General features: G+C 37.4%; 1 protein-coding gene across 10 annotated transcripts in view; it reads left to right on the top strand.

Moving 5' to 3' along the window:
• Nucleotides 1-17,650, top strand: part of HIVEP2 (HIVEP zinc finger 2) — a 195,176-nt gene that overhangs the window by 34,974 nt on the left and 142,552 nt on the right. For 5 of the 10 annotated variants that reach the window (XM_063725014.1, XM_063725020.1, XM_063725021.1 and 2 more), the window contains exon 2: nt 10,351-10,425. The exons of the other annotated variants lie outside the window; for them this stretch is intronic. The gene's annotated coding sequence lies outside the window, so the exon portion shown is untranslated. The remainder of the gene's footprint in view (nt 1-10,350; nt 10,426-17,650) is intronic. 10 annotated transcript variants of the gene reach the window in all.

The raw sequence follows: 17,650 nt of genomic DNA, 5'->3' as shown, positions 1-17,650 counted from the left end.
TTAATGTTAATTTTATATTTAAACTTAAGCAGCCACATAAGGCTAGTGCCTACCATATTGGATAGCACAGCCAGAGGAAACCTGCTGTCACTAACCCAGTATGGAGATTTCAGATAATTATCTTGATCACAAATCAAATCACAAAGTCAGAGACTTTGACTGGCTTTTGCTTTTTAGTATCATTAGCCATAAGTACTAGCACTGAAACATCCATTAGACACTAAAATACAGTAACTCATTAATTATGAAACAATGAGTGGTCAGTTAAATTAGTGATACCCTTGACACACACACTCATGCATAGATCTACATGCATGCACACATACGCATCACAGACACACAAACACTCACACACATTTCCCCTGCTTGTTTCTTGAACTGGACAGAGGGAGAAATATGTTTTTGAATGGCTTGTTGTCTCATTTCTGAGACAGTGAATTAACGATCCTTCTCCTGGGAGCAGTGTCAGGCTGAGCAGAGTCCCTGATAGAAGGAAAGGACCAGCTTTGCCCTATAATAAGAACCCTGCAAAAAAGGGTCTCAGATGATTCTTAGTTTCCTCGTCTGTAAATCTGGGGATAACAATACCTCCTCTGTCTGCCTCAAAAGATAATATATGTTTGTAAAAGCTTCTTTTCAGGGAGGTTTTCCCAAACCAATATCTCATCTTTTAATAAGCCTGCAGGGCATTTCTCTTTCTGTGTTGACTATGGTACCAAGAGGTATGATTATACGTATTTTCTCCTTGATCTTAAATGCCCGATGGCAATCATCACACCTTTTTAGAGACCCACTTGAAAATTGCTATGTTTAAATTCTGCCCCAAACTTGTTTTAGAATTCTTCCTTTCTGAATCCCAACTGTATTCTGCTCAGTCCTAGGCTCTGCCCCTCTTAGCACGTTTGTCCTCTATCCACTGGACTCCCCTGAAATGTTGCTTGTGCTTATTTTTAAGTTTTTTTTTTTATGTGTTTGTGCTTTGCCTTCCATATTAAAGTGGAAACTCTCTGGGTAGAGGTGGCCTTTAAACTTTATTGTCTTGAACTTTTTAAACTTAATTTTATCCAGTGCATTGCAGAGGGTGGCATTTATTAAATTTTGCAGACTGGTAGTAAAATAGAGGACTTGAGTCTTTAGGGCTCAGACTGACATTTTCAACGTGTACTCTTTGGTTATTTAGATCAGTGGATTCAAGCTGTATCATGCACAATGGTCTTTCAAGGAGCGTTAAAAAATTCAGACCCCCATGCTCTACGCGTGTGATTCACTAGGTCTGAGGTGAGGCATAGGGAACCTTAATGTTAAGAGGTAAATTAGGTAATTCTGCTGCCGGTGATCTGAGAACTACTCTTTGAGAAACAGTGGTTTATATATTAAGATACCATTTCTATGGACTGTACTTAAAGAAGACTTTTCTGGCAGTAGGGATCTTGCTTCTAAGCAGAAGTCTAGGTTTGTTGTTGTTGCTGTTGTTTTGTTTTGTTTATCTTTATTTTTATTTTTTGAGACGGAGTCTCACTGTGCCACCAGGCTGGAGTGCAGTGGCACGATCTTGGCTCACTGCAACCTCTGCCTGCCGGGTTCAAGCAATTCTCCTGCCTCAGCCTCTCATATAGCTGGGACTACAGGCATGTGCCACCACACCCAGCTAGTTTTTGTGTTTTTTAGTAGAGACGGGGTTTTACCATGTTGGCTAGGATGGTCTCAATCTCTTGACCTCGTGATCTGCCCGCCTCAGCCTCCCAAAGTGCTGGGATTACAGGCGTGAGCCACCACGCCTGGCCTGTTTTGTTTATTTTAGAAGAGAATGAGAGAAGAGTGGGAAATTTTGTTGGTAAAACATTTCTTTAAATTATCTTCTTAAATGGGTGGCATGGTCAGTTGGGTAATAGAAATATCTCATCAGAAAGAAACAGATAATGCATGAAATGATTTTATCAAACTGCAATGGTAGAAAATACCTATTCAGCCGTCACTCAGAGCTTGTTTGTCCTTATTTTAGGCTTAGTTTTAATAGGCTTGATCATCTGATTGGCTAGAGATTAGGAGCACTATATGGAAGTCAAATATTGTCACTGTTAAAGGATGGCATATTGACTGCAAATGTAATCAGTGACAGCCTGAAAGTGAAGAAGGAAATAGATAAACTATAAAAATCAGAAGCAAGATCTTAAAGATCAAAATATAAGCCACTGGAGGAAACAAGAGTGCAGGGGTAAGCAAATGTAAGCATCTCAGTAGCTTCAGAAGCTGTTACTGTGTTTCCCCCAATTTACAGTAGCTATTTGTTGATCTTTCTACTCAGAATCTCAGTTCTACTAGGGCTGAGACCATGCCTGCCCCATATGATACTGTTATCTCCAGGACTTAATGTTGTACTTGACTCATAGAAGAGGCTCCATAAGTATTTTCCTAGTAAATGGAAATAAATAAATGAGTAGGTTTGCTATGGTGATATATGTTTATGATAATGACCCTGAGACATTTCTGATTAAAAACAGAGGCAGTTTTTTTTTTTTTTTACATTTTAGATATGTGTAATCTCAAAAAATGTTGGTGTATAAAGGCTTATTAAACACGCTTAATGTATATTCATTCATTCCTCAGTGACCTCCTCGCTAACATTGTTGCCCTCTCCCCTGCCTAGTTTATATTTAAATTGTCTTAAAATCATGGGATTTAATTTTCAGATTATAAATACTTATATATGTAGATATATACTAAAATATTTTGAATCATCTGCCAATGTATACTATACCATTGCTATGTAAACACAGCATCTTTTAAGGTCTTGAAAAATATTCAGATAGATTTTTGTCTATAGATAGTAGAAATCTGTGTATACCAATTTGAAGCTATCTCTTTCTGTATAGCTAATGCTTTTATAGTTAATTGTTCTTTAATAGATCATAATGATTTCCTTGGGTCACAATATATTTATTAAAATAGATATTTCAGCATGCATTCTAATTAAGAAAATGCATGTTATGTGTTAGGCAGACACACAGGCTCCATATAGTAGAGAAAATAACGTTTAGATACCTCTAAAATGATACACCTGCTCTTCAAGTGTTTCAGATTTGTACCCTTGAAATCTGCCCTTTAGTAGACTATTGTTAACTAAAAAAGGAAAGTTATTTTTGATATTCTTTAAAACAGGTTAAATTATGCTTGGTTCCTTTGTACTTTGTTTCAAAACTGTGTTTTTAATTCGTTGTGTAAAATTCAGAATTTTTTTTTTTTTGCGAGTTGGTATCTTACAGAATGGAGGAAAAGATGAGAGGAAGAAGTCTTTTTCCATAGGTACATATTTGGTCTTAGGCAAAATTTTGAAATAGGGAAAAGTATGTTTTTGACAGTGACATCCTACCACTTAGCACCCTTCTCAACCCAGTAAACCTGAAGGCACCAAGTTATCAAAATTGAGTTCTTGGTCTTTGATTGCTATAGTCCATTCTGGTCTAAACCACTCCTTTAAATTTTTCTAGTTCCAAAGTCATCTGTATTTTCTTACCAATCAAAAGTCCCAGCCAACAATTATTTGAGTACCTCTTCTGATTTTGGCAATGGGCTAGAAACTGTATAGAAATAAATGTGAACCCTACATCATGTTCTCAGAGAGAATGCAATCTAATATTGTTAATGGCATGCATGACTAACTCGTCTTAGTGGAAAAGACAGAATATGCAAAAAAGAGGCATAAACCAGATGAAATGAAATTTCAGAGAAAAAGACCAATTGCAGGAACCAGGAAAGGTTTTTCTGGAAGATGTGGACCTTAAGGATTGGTTAGCATCTTTAGAAGCAAAGATGGGTTGGAAGATGAACATACGTTACAAGTGAAAGTAGGAACACCACATATGGCTGCCCAAGAGTTGGATTTTGTAAAATCGTGAGGGCACCATTCAAATGGAGTATGATATAAATGGTGGCATGAGTGAAAGTCGGGAGACAGGAAATGTACAGGGTTAAGAACTGAGAATCATAAGTAGAATAGCCTGGACCATGTTGTGATGGAACTTGAATGAAAGAGTGAAGTTGTTTTGCCCTGTTCTTTAGGTTGTTGTGCTAAAAGTCCTTTCAGACCTCTCAAACTTTGAGTTTCTTTGATTTTCTGTAATTCAGATGGTAAGAGAGAACTGAGGAAGATTTTTGAGTAATGGAGTGGCTTGAAATTTCAGAAGATGAATGATTAGTTAGAAATACATGGGGTGAAATAAATCGAAAAGTTATTAGACTTTAGATGTGTTTAAAGTGGTTCTGCTCCTTTAAGGCCATCAAAGTACAGTTGGAGTATACATCAAGCTGGTGCTCTAGGGGAGGTCACAAGAACAGACCTTTTTGGATTGGTCCTGAGCACAGGTCCTCTCTGTTGAATTGCCCAGTGGACAGCCTGTTGATCACAGCTGTTTGTTTATGGGGTTTCACTCCCTTCTTGAGCTCCAGCTCCATGAATCAAGAGCCCCAAAAGGAGGCTTGTTAACAGGCTGCTGGAGTAGGGTAGAGGCAAAGTAGTGGGACTCAAATTACAGAGGTGAAAAGGAAATTTATCCATTCATTCATCAAACCTTTATTGAGTACGACTCAGGGTAAGCAATGGCTTTGTGTGCTTTGTGTATATTCACTATCTGGTACTGTTTTATTGCTTTGACCCTTTCTCCCCCCAAATTCTCTAAAAAGTTTTAGATTTCTTCACAACAGCTGAGACTCTCTAGGGGTAACAGTAAGACTACTGGTAGTGCTAGAAGGCGACAACCCGGGGAAAGCAGCAGCTGGTTTTATTTTTGGTTTTCGTCAGGTGTTTGTAAGTTGAGAACTGCCTGTATTCAAACAACGTGATTTGGTAGTGTATATGAACTTCCATAGAAATAATGGGTGTAGTACAATCACAAGGATAAAAATGAACAATCTCTAACATCATATGCTAGATAGTAAACTTTTTAAGCACTTGGGCATGGATTAATAGCTTAAAGAGTATGGATATGCTATGGACCATTCACAGTTTCATTTCATGTAAGATGTAGGTCTTGCTTTGGTTACAGAGCTCTGGCCATTGGTGAACTCTCCTGTGGAATAGTCATTGTTTTATAGTAGGTACTGGTTGATGCATTTGGGAGATTTAATTTTGGAGCTGACTAGATTACTGTAATTTATTTGTTCTTGTCAAGTTTTTAATTTATCACACAAGCAATATTATATCACCAATAAAGAAGAGATGCATAACTATCTCATAGGCTTTTATAACGTATCAACTTGATTTTTAGAATTTTTCCTTGTATATAATTTGATCTTAGCCCACATCCATACACTTGGCATAGTTATAATCATGATATTGATACAATCCTTACTTTCAAAATCATTTTTATAAACACTTTCATTTTGCATATTAGCATATTCTAATTTTAATGGCTGCTGCTATTTTTGATCTAATTTAATGGTCACAATTTTCTAAAAATCCCCTTATTGCTGAATATTCATTATTTTTTTCTTTTGGGGTTGTTTTTCAAAGGGAATGAATTTTTTTATCATACATGGTCTTCATTTTCAATTTGCTTTCCATTTTTATCACGATTGTGCCAAAGTAAAAATTTTGACTGCATTGTTGTTTTGGTTTGCATTTTAATAATAATTAAAGAGGTATCTTTATTCATTACATTTCTTTGTCTGGACTGACTTGGCATATCTTTTCTAATGTATTTCTTAGTTATTTTTTGAAAAGTAAGTTTCTATGAGCTTCCTATATGTTTTAAATATTTATTCTTATTACCTTATATCTACTTGGTTCTACTATTTCTCAATGTGATTTAATTCTTGTTTTGTTATTTTATACATTTAAATGATATTAGCTTTATCTAATCTAGATTACCTGTTTCTGGTTAGTTTTTCATGAGTGCCTTCAAAGTTATTTAAAAATTACAGTGATAAAGATAGTGCAGTTCTCTGATTATTATTATTATTAATATTTTTTGAGACAGAGTTTCACTCTGTCACCTAGGCTGGAGTGCAGTGGTGCCATCTCAGCTTACTGCAACCTCCGCCTCCCGGGTTAAAGCAATTCTCCTGCCTCAGCCTCCCAAGTAGCTGGGATTGCAGGCATGTGCCACCACGCCCAGCTAATTTTTGTGTTTTTAGTAGAGATGGGGTTTTGCCATGTTGGCCAGGTTGTTCTCGAACTCCTGACTTCCAGTGATCCGCCCCACTCGGCCTCCCAAAGGGCCAGGATTATAGGCGTGAGCCACCGCGCCTGGACTGATTATCATTTTTTATATTGCTTCTTGGTCTACTGTCAAGTGGCTTGCATTCTTATGGACTTGTATATTCTGAAACCATGACCATGGTGGGGGGAATTAACAGTTTGAACCATTAATAGTTAAAGGATCTGTTATGTCATATAATTTTCTCAGATTAAATGTAGATTTATAGATTGATAGGTTAGACAGTAAATGAAAACTATATTCAGGAATTTCTGAGTACAGTGAATCTGGCTAGTAAATTAAGAATTGTATTTAACCTCAGGTTTTAAAAACAAAAATACTTATATTTATTAAACACTTGAAAAACACTCCATGTTTGGAAATTATTTTTTTTCCCATGAGCTTTTGAGCATTTATAACACTACTTTCCAGTGTCTTGCTTTTAAAATGTAAGTAATAGTACATTTTTAAATGTGAGCTCAACTCACTGGTCGTTTGCAGAAATCATTTTAGCAGACCCCTCTATTGATTACCTAAATCATGCCTTGTTGGTTTTCTTTTTCTGAGGCTCAGATCTTATTGTGTAAACAGGATGCACTTTTGGAATTTATAGTGCATTTCAAGATTTTCTTTATATTGGTTTAATTGATCTTATAATTATTTTAAAATAACCTAAGTTATCTGGTAAATAGTTTATTGGTAGATGGTTGAGCAGTATCTTTCTTAACTCTAATTTAGAGATGGGAATTCAATATGTCTTCCAATATTTCATACGATGGAGGAAGAATTTAAAAAGTGAATGAAAGGTTGTTTTCCCTTAGTTTAGAAAGATAAATTGTAATATCCAAAATACTATAAAGTAAGTGGGCAACCGAAATCATCAAGATATTTAAGAAAATATAATTAAGTCAGTTTTAACAAATCTTAAAAGGAGTGGAGTCATACTTGTTAGGACAAGCTTATGCTAATGAAATATCAGCCTGTGTTATCCCAGGTCAATAGATATGAAAACCACAGTTTACCCAGGGTTACTTAACTGATAATAATAGTGTGAGGATAACAAATTGAACTGATACAAGTAGAAAGACTAAGAATGATCTTCGGGATAAATGAAAACAAATGGATAATAAACTGATCTTGCCGAGTAATATAGGTTATGGTGTTATGCTTTAAAATATCAGTATTAATAGAAATATTCTCATGTGTTCTTTTGTTCTTTTGAAGGGTAAAAAGGGCTGTTTATCTTTTTTTGATCATGTCATCAGTTTCATTGGGTTGCCTTATTTTCATTCAGAAAGAGTATGGACTAATATCCATATTGCATTATGATTTAGACTTGAGTGTACTAGTAGGAAATTTATCAGTTGTGTGTGTGCAATAGTGCTTGGAATGAAATTTCACATTCACCTCTGATACTGCACCTACTGCGTTTTCTCATAGGCTTAATTTTGCCTTTTCAAGTTTGATGTCCTGTTGTTCAACATGAACAACAGCTTTATAAGGAAATATGTAATTTACATTCTTAAAGGAAAGTATACGTGACACTGTAACCTTTTTACTCTAGCATTGTTTTCAAAATGTTAATTACTAAGTTTTCCAGAAATGATTTTTAAAGATAAATGCATAAAAGAGATGGGTAAATAATATTTAGGGATGATAAGTGTAACAAGTGGGGAACAAAAGTAGAATGTGTGTCCTCAAATTCATCTTTGTAATTTCCCACTTTTTCATTTGGAGGTACTTGTCAAATACGAGTTGAAATTCAGACAGGCTGAATTAGGTTTTTAAGTCTAAAAATGACTAGAAATTTGGGTTTAATATTGCTATAAAGGTTTGTGTTTAGTCTGAAGGAAGTGAGCTTGCTGCATCTCAGTCACTTCCTGCCCCGTCCATATTCCTCAGTGCATAGCTGTGTTCCATCTCTGTGTATATATTGCAAAATGATCTGTCACTGTTAGGACACTTCTGGTGGAAAAGGTTTTCAGAGATTTATTTAAAGTATCAAATTGCTACTAAGACGGATTTTTTTTTTTTTTACTTTGTTTTGGTGCAATCATTAGCAATAAAGCAAGAATGAAATGGATGAGAGAAATGAGTATCGTAGACTCTAAGAAGACATCCTTGTTGATAACACTCTTTAAAAAGGAGTCCAAGAGAGCACCACCATAGTGGTGATTTCACTTTTTTGTTTTGTTTTGTTAACTTTGATATCAGAATCAGTGTGTGAATTAATGGGAACCACCTGAGTCATTTTTTTTCTGCGATTTTGTACTGGTATGTATGCATATATGGTACTGGTACATTAATTTATGGGGTGAAGCAGGAATGCATAATGCATTAATGTTATAACATAGTTATAACATAATATTTTGTGGATTCTTCAATACATAGCAATTAAAACAAAATGATTGTACTCCAAGTACAGAAATCAGGGAATAGTTTCAGTAGAATTTCAACTTAAGAGATATTTACTTACATATTGAGAGTCCATCAAAGTGAAGTCCGAGTCCAGGACACTGTATAAGTGAAGTACTATGTTTATTTCAGAGTTTCTTAAATTTGTGCTTACTAACTGGCATAGATAAGAGGGGAAATGATGGTTTAAAGTGTACATTCAATCAACAGCAAGGGCTGAACTATTGAAAATGTTGTGTTCTGTGTCCAGAAAACATTTTATTTTCACATAATTGTTTAAGTGTCTCCAATGAACATTTACAATATTTATGGGGGTATAGTGCTTGTGGTTCAGTTAGCTCAGTCTTAAGTTCTGTGCCTGGGTAATGGTATGTTGTTTAGCAGTAATTCTGAAATTAATTATAATAAAGGAGAAAACACCAGAGAAAAATACCTGTTTACTGCTCCTAGTTTTACAACAAGGGAACACTGTTAGGAGTTCCAAAGTAGCGTTAGTAGTTCAGTGTTGAGATATTTTGTCTCCTCACCCCCCTGTCTCCAACATCCTGTTTCATCACAAATGTTTATCATTTTACTCATTGGTTCTCCACCCTTCTTGTGGGCTGCTGTGGTTGCTGTCACCCAGCCAAGAGGCTGGGGAATGCCTGTCCACAAGCAGTAAGGGGCATCTGGCTAGGGTGCTCAGAAGGTCCTGAGCATTGTAGTATTAGCATTGTGAGGCCATTGAGATGGGGAGAGAACAAGCCTATTTAAATAGCTGCCAGAACGATCAATACAAGCACCATTGTTGCTAGTCATAGTGGAAATATATGCACTGTCTTTAGCAAAGAAAAAACTGAAGTGTACACCATTTGAAGATGTCATACTGAGGTGTTCTGAAAGCATCAAAAGAGAAGAAGAAAAAATCCTATCTAAACAATATTACTATCTTAAAAAGCCTGTTTTATTTGAGTGGTTGATTAACTTTTTAAAAAGTGGTTTGGTTTGCCTGAGAAGTTTATTTGGTATTAATTAGCTACTCACTTTAAAAATATTTAATATGACACAAGATACAATATGATAGTACCATGGCACAGTCTACTTGTTTCAGATGGAATTGACATTTTGGAAGAGTATGGGCCAGGAATTTTGTAGTCTGGACTTATGGGTTTGGGGGCAGAATACCACCAGGCGAGGTTCCCGTCTCATCACATTATGTTAGGAATTGTGTAACATCAACATGCCTTATCACTGGTGATATTAACCTTGATCACTTGGTTACGGTAGACTCTGCCAGGTTTTTCCATTGTAAAGTTACTACTTTTTCTCTCTCTGTATTCTATTCTTTGGAAGTCAGCCCACACCCAAGGGGAGAAGAATTAAGCTTTATCTTTGAAGGGAGAAAATATCTACATATTTTATTGATTGATTGATTGATTGACTTTGGTGTGGACTCATGGATATTTATTTTATTATTTGGGTTATCATCTAGTGCCATCACTATTTTATTCCTTATAAACTATTTTCTAATTCTTAAGATTTCATTTTGCAGAGCACTCTAGCACTAATATTGTGTGTAGCTTAGTGCAACATCTTATCCACCTGTTTTGCCTCTCCCTCCTCCGCATGTTTGCACTCTCATTTTTCAAACTGATAGATTCAGTTTTGCTGTTCTGGTTAAGACGAAGGTCATTTTCGTAGTCAAGTTGTAATGCACGCACTGTGGGAGGAGAAGTCATAATACAAAACTTCTTGTCGGCAGATTGGCGAATTTACCTGAGACATTGAGGCTCAAGATTATGAGAATGTGTGACTAGGACCAAAAGCGTATTTCCAGGTAGGAAATCAAAATTGTTTTATTTAACTCCTTTGCATTTGATTTTGCAGAAGTCAAATCACTGATTTCTTAGGAGATACAAAATCTGAAAAGGAGGGGCAGCATAGACATTGAGGTTGTGCTAGGAAATTACTTTGTTTTTCTTTCATTAGATTATTTTATTTGATTTCCAAACAATAGGGTAATAGCTAAGCTTTGAAACAAGATCTGAGAGGAACTTGCAGAAGCATATCTATGTTTGCAAAAGTGTTCTAGATATGATTTTGATTCTTGAAACCTATTTGAAAAATAATAGAATATAAATAATCTTTAGGTTTATCATATCAGAGAAAATACTTACTGGTTATGTGATGTTTTATGTGTTTCACAGCATATTTATTAGCTATGAATTGATTTGTACTTTGCATTTCTCATAAACTCCCCTAGATGTGATAAGGTCACAAATTTTCTCTGTTAGAAAGGGCAGGAGTGGGGAAAACTCACACATCATGTATGCACTCAAGTTTTGACACACTGATTTACAAAGACAAGAATCAGTTTGCTAGCAGCTTCTATGAGGTAATTTTATAAGGAGTAAGTAAAAAAATATAAATAGAGTTCACGCAGAATACGAAGATGAGCAACCGAAAATCTGAAATAAAAGTGGAGTTAATATTGTGCAGTGATTCTTACCTCTGCTGTTAGAAGTATGAAAGCACTGTGATCCTTCCATCTAAACTACAGAGGTTTCAGCTCCATGGCAACACGAAGAACCTATTCTGTCAGAGGGTGTGTATACACAACTGCATTCAAAGCACGGGGCTGGGAGTGAGTTTGGGGGGAAAAACCTCAACCCTCCAAGACTTGCCCACGCATTTTTATGTGTGTATTATAATAAGGTCTTTGTGCAAGGAGGCCTGATAGAAGTTCACATCATCTGCACTCTGGTCTTTTACGTGATCCAGCTGCCATCACCCACCTCCCTTCTCTCTCCAGAAAGGAAGCCAGAAGAGGCAATTAAAGAATGAGACTGCAAGAAAAATGCTCTTCTCCCTCTCTCTTCTTGGAATGTCAACATAGTTATTGCTTTTCTGTGTGTCTCAGGGGGGCACTTGGCTGCTTCTTTCCACAGTCCTATTCCAGGGAGAGCTGTCTAATTGTAGCCTTCATGTAGAGTAGGGGCTGGCAAGAGCTGTAGTCAGCTTTCTTCTCTGTGCAAGGAGTACTTTCAGTAGGTCATCTGATGTCCTGCCTTGTACTTAAATACCGTGTGGCCCAGGGTGGTGAGGTGGGGTGGAGTGATTGGTGAAGTGGGTATTCCTGCCTACAGTTTCTCAGCCCCTCACTCAACTCTCAGACGTCAAGTTTCTTCTCTCACTGTGCTTTGCAGCCATACTCATCTTTGTCAATTTCACCAATCCTTTGTTTAGTTTCTTCATTCAAAAGTGACAGCATCACCACTTGACTATTGATATGCCCACGTTCCTGTCCTGCATCTTAGAAATGAGAGCACAATCTGAAAAATGTTTATTTTTGCTCTGTTCTACTTTAGCCAATCCAGGAGATACATGGAATATTCTGCTCTATCCTGGTTAGTACTGAGAATCATCTCTATTAAGGTTTAGACCATTTTTATTTCACCAAAAACTTGAGGTTGAGTATCAGTGATTCTCTCCATTAGGTTCAGAGACTAGGGATCCAGGAAATAGGCTATTCAATATAGATCTTCACCCTTTTCCTTTCACCCCTGTACTTAACCCCTGCCAAGGATCAGAGATGGCTGCGGTGGTGGTAGGAGAAGATTATTGATGAGAGGCCTGGGAGAGGAGGATGCTATGTTCCCGCAGACACTTACACAACAGCTAAATGTTGTTTTCAGCCTTACACTTTGAGCTGCACTCTCGTAGAGTTTACAAAGATAAATGATCTACTCTTGCCGCATTGTTTCTGCCTGGATCATTCTCTTGGGATTTGCTTTTAAAAATAAATTATTTGCAACTAAGATTATATGTACACATACAATTGGTTTCATTTACTAATTCACTTGTTCAAGTATTGTTGACTATTGCGTGTGGGCCTGAGCATGCAATAAAGAGCAGACGTGTCCCCAAGGAGCTAATGGTCTAGAAGTGAAGGCTGCAGTCTGTAAAAACTGCAATACATTATGAAAGGGGTGTAAGAGAAGGATGCACAAAGCTTAGCGGTGACATGAAAGCAATGCAGCCGCTTTACTTGAGAGACTTGACAGAGGACTAAGTGCTTGAGCTGCCTCTTGCAGGATGGGTGGGAATTTGCCTGGTAGACAGCATGGGAAAGGGCATTCCAGGAAGATAAAGCCTTAGCAAAAAAGGATCCAGAGACATGGAAACAGAGAGATGCATTTGTGAGCAGTAAATCTTCACATGGCAGGATTACAAAGTGGGAGGAGGAGTAGAGTCACAAAGGAAGGATCCGGAGAGCTTGGCCACGACCAGGTCAAGGAGGGTATGCCATGCTGCTATGTTTGAACTCTGTCCTGTAGGCAAGACGGGGGACATATTCCGATTAGCATTTTACAAAGATCTCTCAGGCAGCATCACAAGAATGATACAGACGAAGCCAAGCCTGGATTTGGGAGACATGGTGTGCAGACAATTACAGTAATATTCAAGCGAATAAACAATGAAAGCCTGAATTAATGCTGCGATATTTAGAATAGTGAGCGCAGGATGGACTGTCAAGGTTAGCACACAGTACTTAGTGGCTGAGTCAGTGTGAAGGGTGAGGGAAATTGAAGGCAATTCCCAGGACTGCAGCTTGGGTGACAAGGTGGGTAGTGATGATATTGCTCAGGATAAGGAAGATGAGCAGGACTTTGAGAAAAGTAGTGACCTACATTTCATTTTTTAATTTTAATTTTAATTAATTTATTTATTGAGATGGAGTTTCACTCTGTCGCCCAGGCTGGAGTGCAGTAGTGCAACCTCACTGCAACCTCCACCTCCTGAGTTCAAGTGGTTCTCCTGCCTCAGCCTCCTGAGTAGCTGGGACGACAGGTGCGCACCACCACACCTGGCTAATTTTTGTATTTTTAGTAGAGATGGGATTTTGCCACGTTGGCCAGGCTGGTCTTGAACTCCTGACCGCAGGTGATTCGCCAGCTTCGGCCTTCCAAAATGTTGGGATTACAGGTGTGAGCCACTGCGCGCCGCCTGTGTGACCTACATTTTAGATTTATTGTATCTGTGGTCATGTGTGGTCTGTGGGAAGATCCTTGGCTTTGGGATAAGAAAGACCTGAGTTTCAATTTTACTTCTCCAGTTTATCACCCGTGCATTCTTAGGTAAACCTCTGGGATCCTTGATTTCCTGGTCTGTAAAGTGGGGATAATAATGACTAACATGCAGGCTGTTTGTGATAGGTAAAGCTCCAGACTCAAAGCCAGTTCCAAATAAAGGGCAGGTTGTTATCACTGCAGTGTCTATAGGCAGATATCAAGACCTGGAGCCCAGGGAAGAGGCTGAAAATGCAGACTTCAGCATCAAGAGCATAAAAGAGAACAAAATCAGTGGGGCTGAGGTGCCATGCTCGTTTACTCATCCAGAATCATTTGTTGAGAGCAGGCGTATACTAAGCTCTGTATAGGAAGTAGGGAAGCCAAGATAGACAAGGATTAGTCCCTGGCCTCAGGATCTTAGCGTCTATAGAGTGAGACAGAGAAGGAGGTCAAGAGTGTTTTGAATAGAAGTGGCTCAAGGATGAATCAGTATATCCACATTTTAAAATTGTGTAATATAATATATATACAGAAAAGGATGTAGACAGTTTGATGGATTTTCACCATTTGAACATTATCAGCATTCTAAGAGCACATCTCTTGCCCTTTTCCAGTTATTAGAACCCAAGGGTAACTGCTGTCGTAACTTTTAACACCGTATCTATTACTTTTGCCTGCTTTTGTCCTTTATGTATATGGAATCATATGCTCTGCTTCGTGTGTGTGTGTCTGACTTATTTCACTCCATGGTATGTCAGTGAGATTTGTTCATGTGTAACAATCATCCATTCTCATTACTGTGTTGAATTCCATCCTATGAATGTGCTGTAATCTCTTCGTTCTACCATTGATGAATTTGGATTACTTTTGGCTTTGGCTCTTACAAATAGTGCTTCTATGAATATTATGGTACATCTCTGCAGATGCAGCCCTAGGGGTGGAGTCGCTACATCATGGGGCTTGCATGAATTCCACTTTAGTAGTTATTACCGCATGCCTTTTTAAAGCAGGTATGCCAATTTGTGCCCCTTCTAACATGCATGAGGGTCCTAACTGTCCTCAACCTGCTGTAGTATTTTCATCTTTTGCATTTTGGCCATTCTGATGGCTATGTAGTGGTGTACCCTTATAGTTTTAATTTTTATTTCTCTGGTGGTTAACAAAGTTGAGCCCCTTTTCCTATGTTTTTTTGGCTGTTGGATATTCTCTTTTTACAAAGTGGCTGCTGAACTATGTTTCTACCTTTCTATTGGGCTTTCTCTGTTTTCAGCATCAATATTGAAACAATGAGAATTATTATTGAGGGCCTATCTGGAACTATGTTTGTGGAGGTAGAGAACAGAACAATATAGTCATACTCTGTACCTCAAGAAAGCTTGGCTGTGTGTAGGAGGAGTGAGATGATAGAATAAGAGGTAAGACCCAGAAAGCATTTCTGCATCAGTGTGAACCTGTTTATATGTGCTAACCAAGTAGAGCCATTGGAGAGGGAAATGTAGATGATATAGAGGAAAAATGATAATTGAGCAGAATCCTGGAGCAGCTAGAGTGCTTTGAGCGCCAGAAAGGACTGATTGGGGCAGAAGGAGGTATGCTACTAAGTTTATGGGTAGAAACTGTGCATTAAATATAATTTTCTTTGAAAAATTCACTATTTTATTGTTTTTTCTTTTTTGTGAAGTGAAAGGCAAATTTATTTATCTGGAAAAACTGGATAATATTGACAAAATGGGGAACACTTGGAATGGTCTCTGGAGGAAATGGCAGAGAGTGCTGAGCCTAGCATCCTGGAATGAGAGGCCAACATTCAGAGGACTCCACAGAAGTAGCCCAGCCTGTGAAATTGGTGCTTTTTCTCAGCCCCTCTAGATTACATAGGGACAGAAAAACCAGTGAACCAAATTGAGTGTTTTTTAAGATGGGTATGAAGGACAAGCTATCAGATGAGTTGGGATGCTGGCAAGACAAAGGGCAAAGTGGTTCACAGTGGGATTCAGAGACAATAGTGAAGGAAACCCAGAGCAGGAGGAGGAGGAAGATGGTGAACTGCTGGAATTGAGGAACTGGGTGTCTCCGTAAGGTTGAAGAACAAACACTAAGTGTGAAGGTTAGGAAGGTAGGTGATGTGACATGATTGACTATATTAGCCTCTCTTAGAGACCCACATACAGTAATCTGAACTTCCTGTCAGGTTTTATGGACAATAATCAAACATTTCAGCAAGTGACGTCTCAAAAAAGGTCACATTCTAAGTTTTAGCTTATCTCTTGCATTGTTAGTAATTAAACAATTTCTATTAAATGAAAACTTCCGATGAAGTTTTATTTGAATGTTTTTCTCTAACATCGGCCATTAGTTGGTGCAATAAGGTAGTTTTTAATAATGAAGGTTAATTGAGGGATCCAAATGGTCAGGTTTTATATGAAAATGAAACACCAAAAATAAAAATCTATTGCTTTGGTAAACTCAAATGAAACAGGTTGGGTGCATTTCTTAAGCCATTCATTATCTTTGGAGGCCTGGTTTGATCCACTCTATTCTCTAGTTGTGTTTCCTGGCTGCTACACATTGAAATAAATAATAAAGTGTGTTAAAATCTTTGGTTTAAATTTAGCACATAAAATGCCCCATATTGTGTGACACTCTCAGCTGAAGTCTAGAGAGTAAAGTTTATGTTTTTATAAAACTAGCACATACACACTGCTAAATGAAAAAGGCTTCAATGGAAGAACCACTTACAGGAATCAGCAGACTGAAAATCTTATGATTTATCCCAGTATGTAGAGAATTCACCTTGGCAACTTGCTGAAAAAATGTAGATTTGGAGCCCCAGCCCTGGAGATAATGATGTGGATTGTCCATAGACTCAACTTTGAGGAACTTACTCTTAAGCATCTAGTTTTGGAAGATTGCTATGCATACCATCCTACATCATTTGACCAGGAAACAAACAAATAACAAGAAAGGGAAACTACAAAAGAAAAAAAGATGAGAAAATAAGATGAAGGCAAGAAAAGAGACAAAAATTTAAGTCCTGAAAAAAACATTTCTACCAGATTTTTACTGTTTGAAAAACCCCAAAATTTCAGTGGATGCTAGATAGAATCATAACTGTAAGATAACAAACAGAAAACAATGTGAAGTGTGCAAGACTGCACAGAAAACATATCAAGATACCGTTCAAGAAAAGGTAAACTGGCTATAAATTTAAACTTCAAGTGTTAAAATTAAAATGTAGCTCTAAGTTTTATTTTCCCAACAACTTTTAAAATTGTAATGTGATGGATGTGCTACTTGTGATATTTTTGGTCATGGAGCAGGACTGTTATAAACAATTAAACTGGATTACTTAATTTTTCTCCTGAATACCAATTCGTGCCAGTGAATTATCAAGGCGACTTTCAATCTCCAAGATGATTTTCTACTGGTCCCAGGGTTGTTGTGAAGATGAATTAAGGTCTGAGGACAGTGTCTGGCATATTATCAGTGGGGACAGTGTAGTGGAGTGGTTCTGAACACATGCTGTGGATGCCGGAGACCCTGAGTTCAAATGACTGCTCTACCACTAACTAGCTCTATATCCTTGGCCAAGTTAACTTGATTTAGCTTCCTCATCTGTAAAATAAAAAAAAAAATATTAGTGCCTACCCATAGAATTGTTTTCCAGAAATAAAGTAGTAAATGTAAAGCACTTGGAACACTGCAAGACACACTAGACACTCAATAAATGTGATCTTGAAACATAACTTCTGTTGTCAAGTTCACTGTTAAAAGTACCTTAAAGTTTTTAAAAATTATTATGTAAAATAGAGACATATAATTTTATAAAGTTACAGTTGTCTTGAGCTTTATTCAATTTAATTTATGGATCATCTACTTTTAAGTGCCATAAGGTACTCCAGGCTATAAAATGATGAGTAAGATATAGCCCCTGTGCTCTTGAACAGTCAAGCTTTGGGAAGTTAATCTGTTGACTTGGTTTTCTTGAGT

This window comes from Pongo abelii, chromosome 5, assembly GCF_028885655.2.
Source record: "Pongo abelii isolate AG06213 chromosome 5, NHGRI_mPonAbe1-v2.0_pri, whole genome shotgun sequence".
NCBI classification, from domain to species: Eukaryota; Metazoa; Chordata; class Mammalia; order Primates; family Hominidae; genus Pongo; species Pongo abelii.
This window is presented reverse-complemented; position numbering and strand designations above follow the sequence as displayed.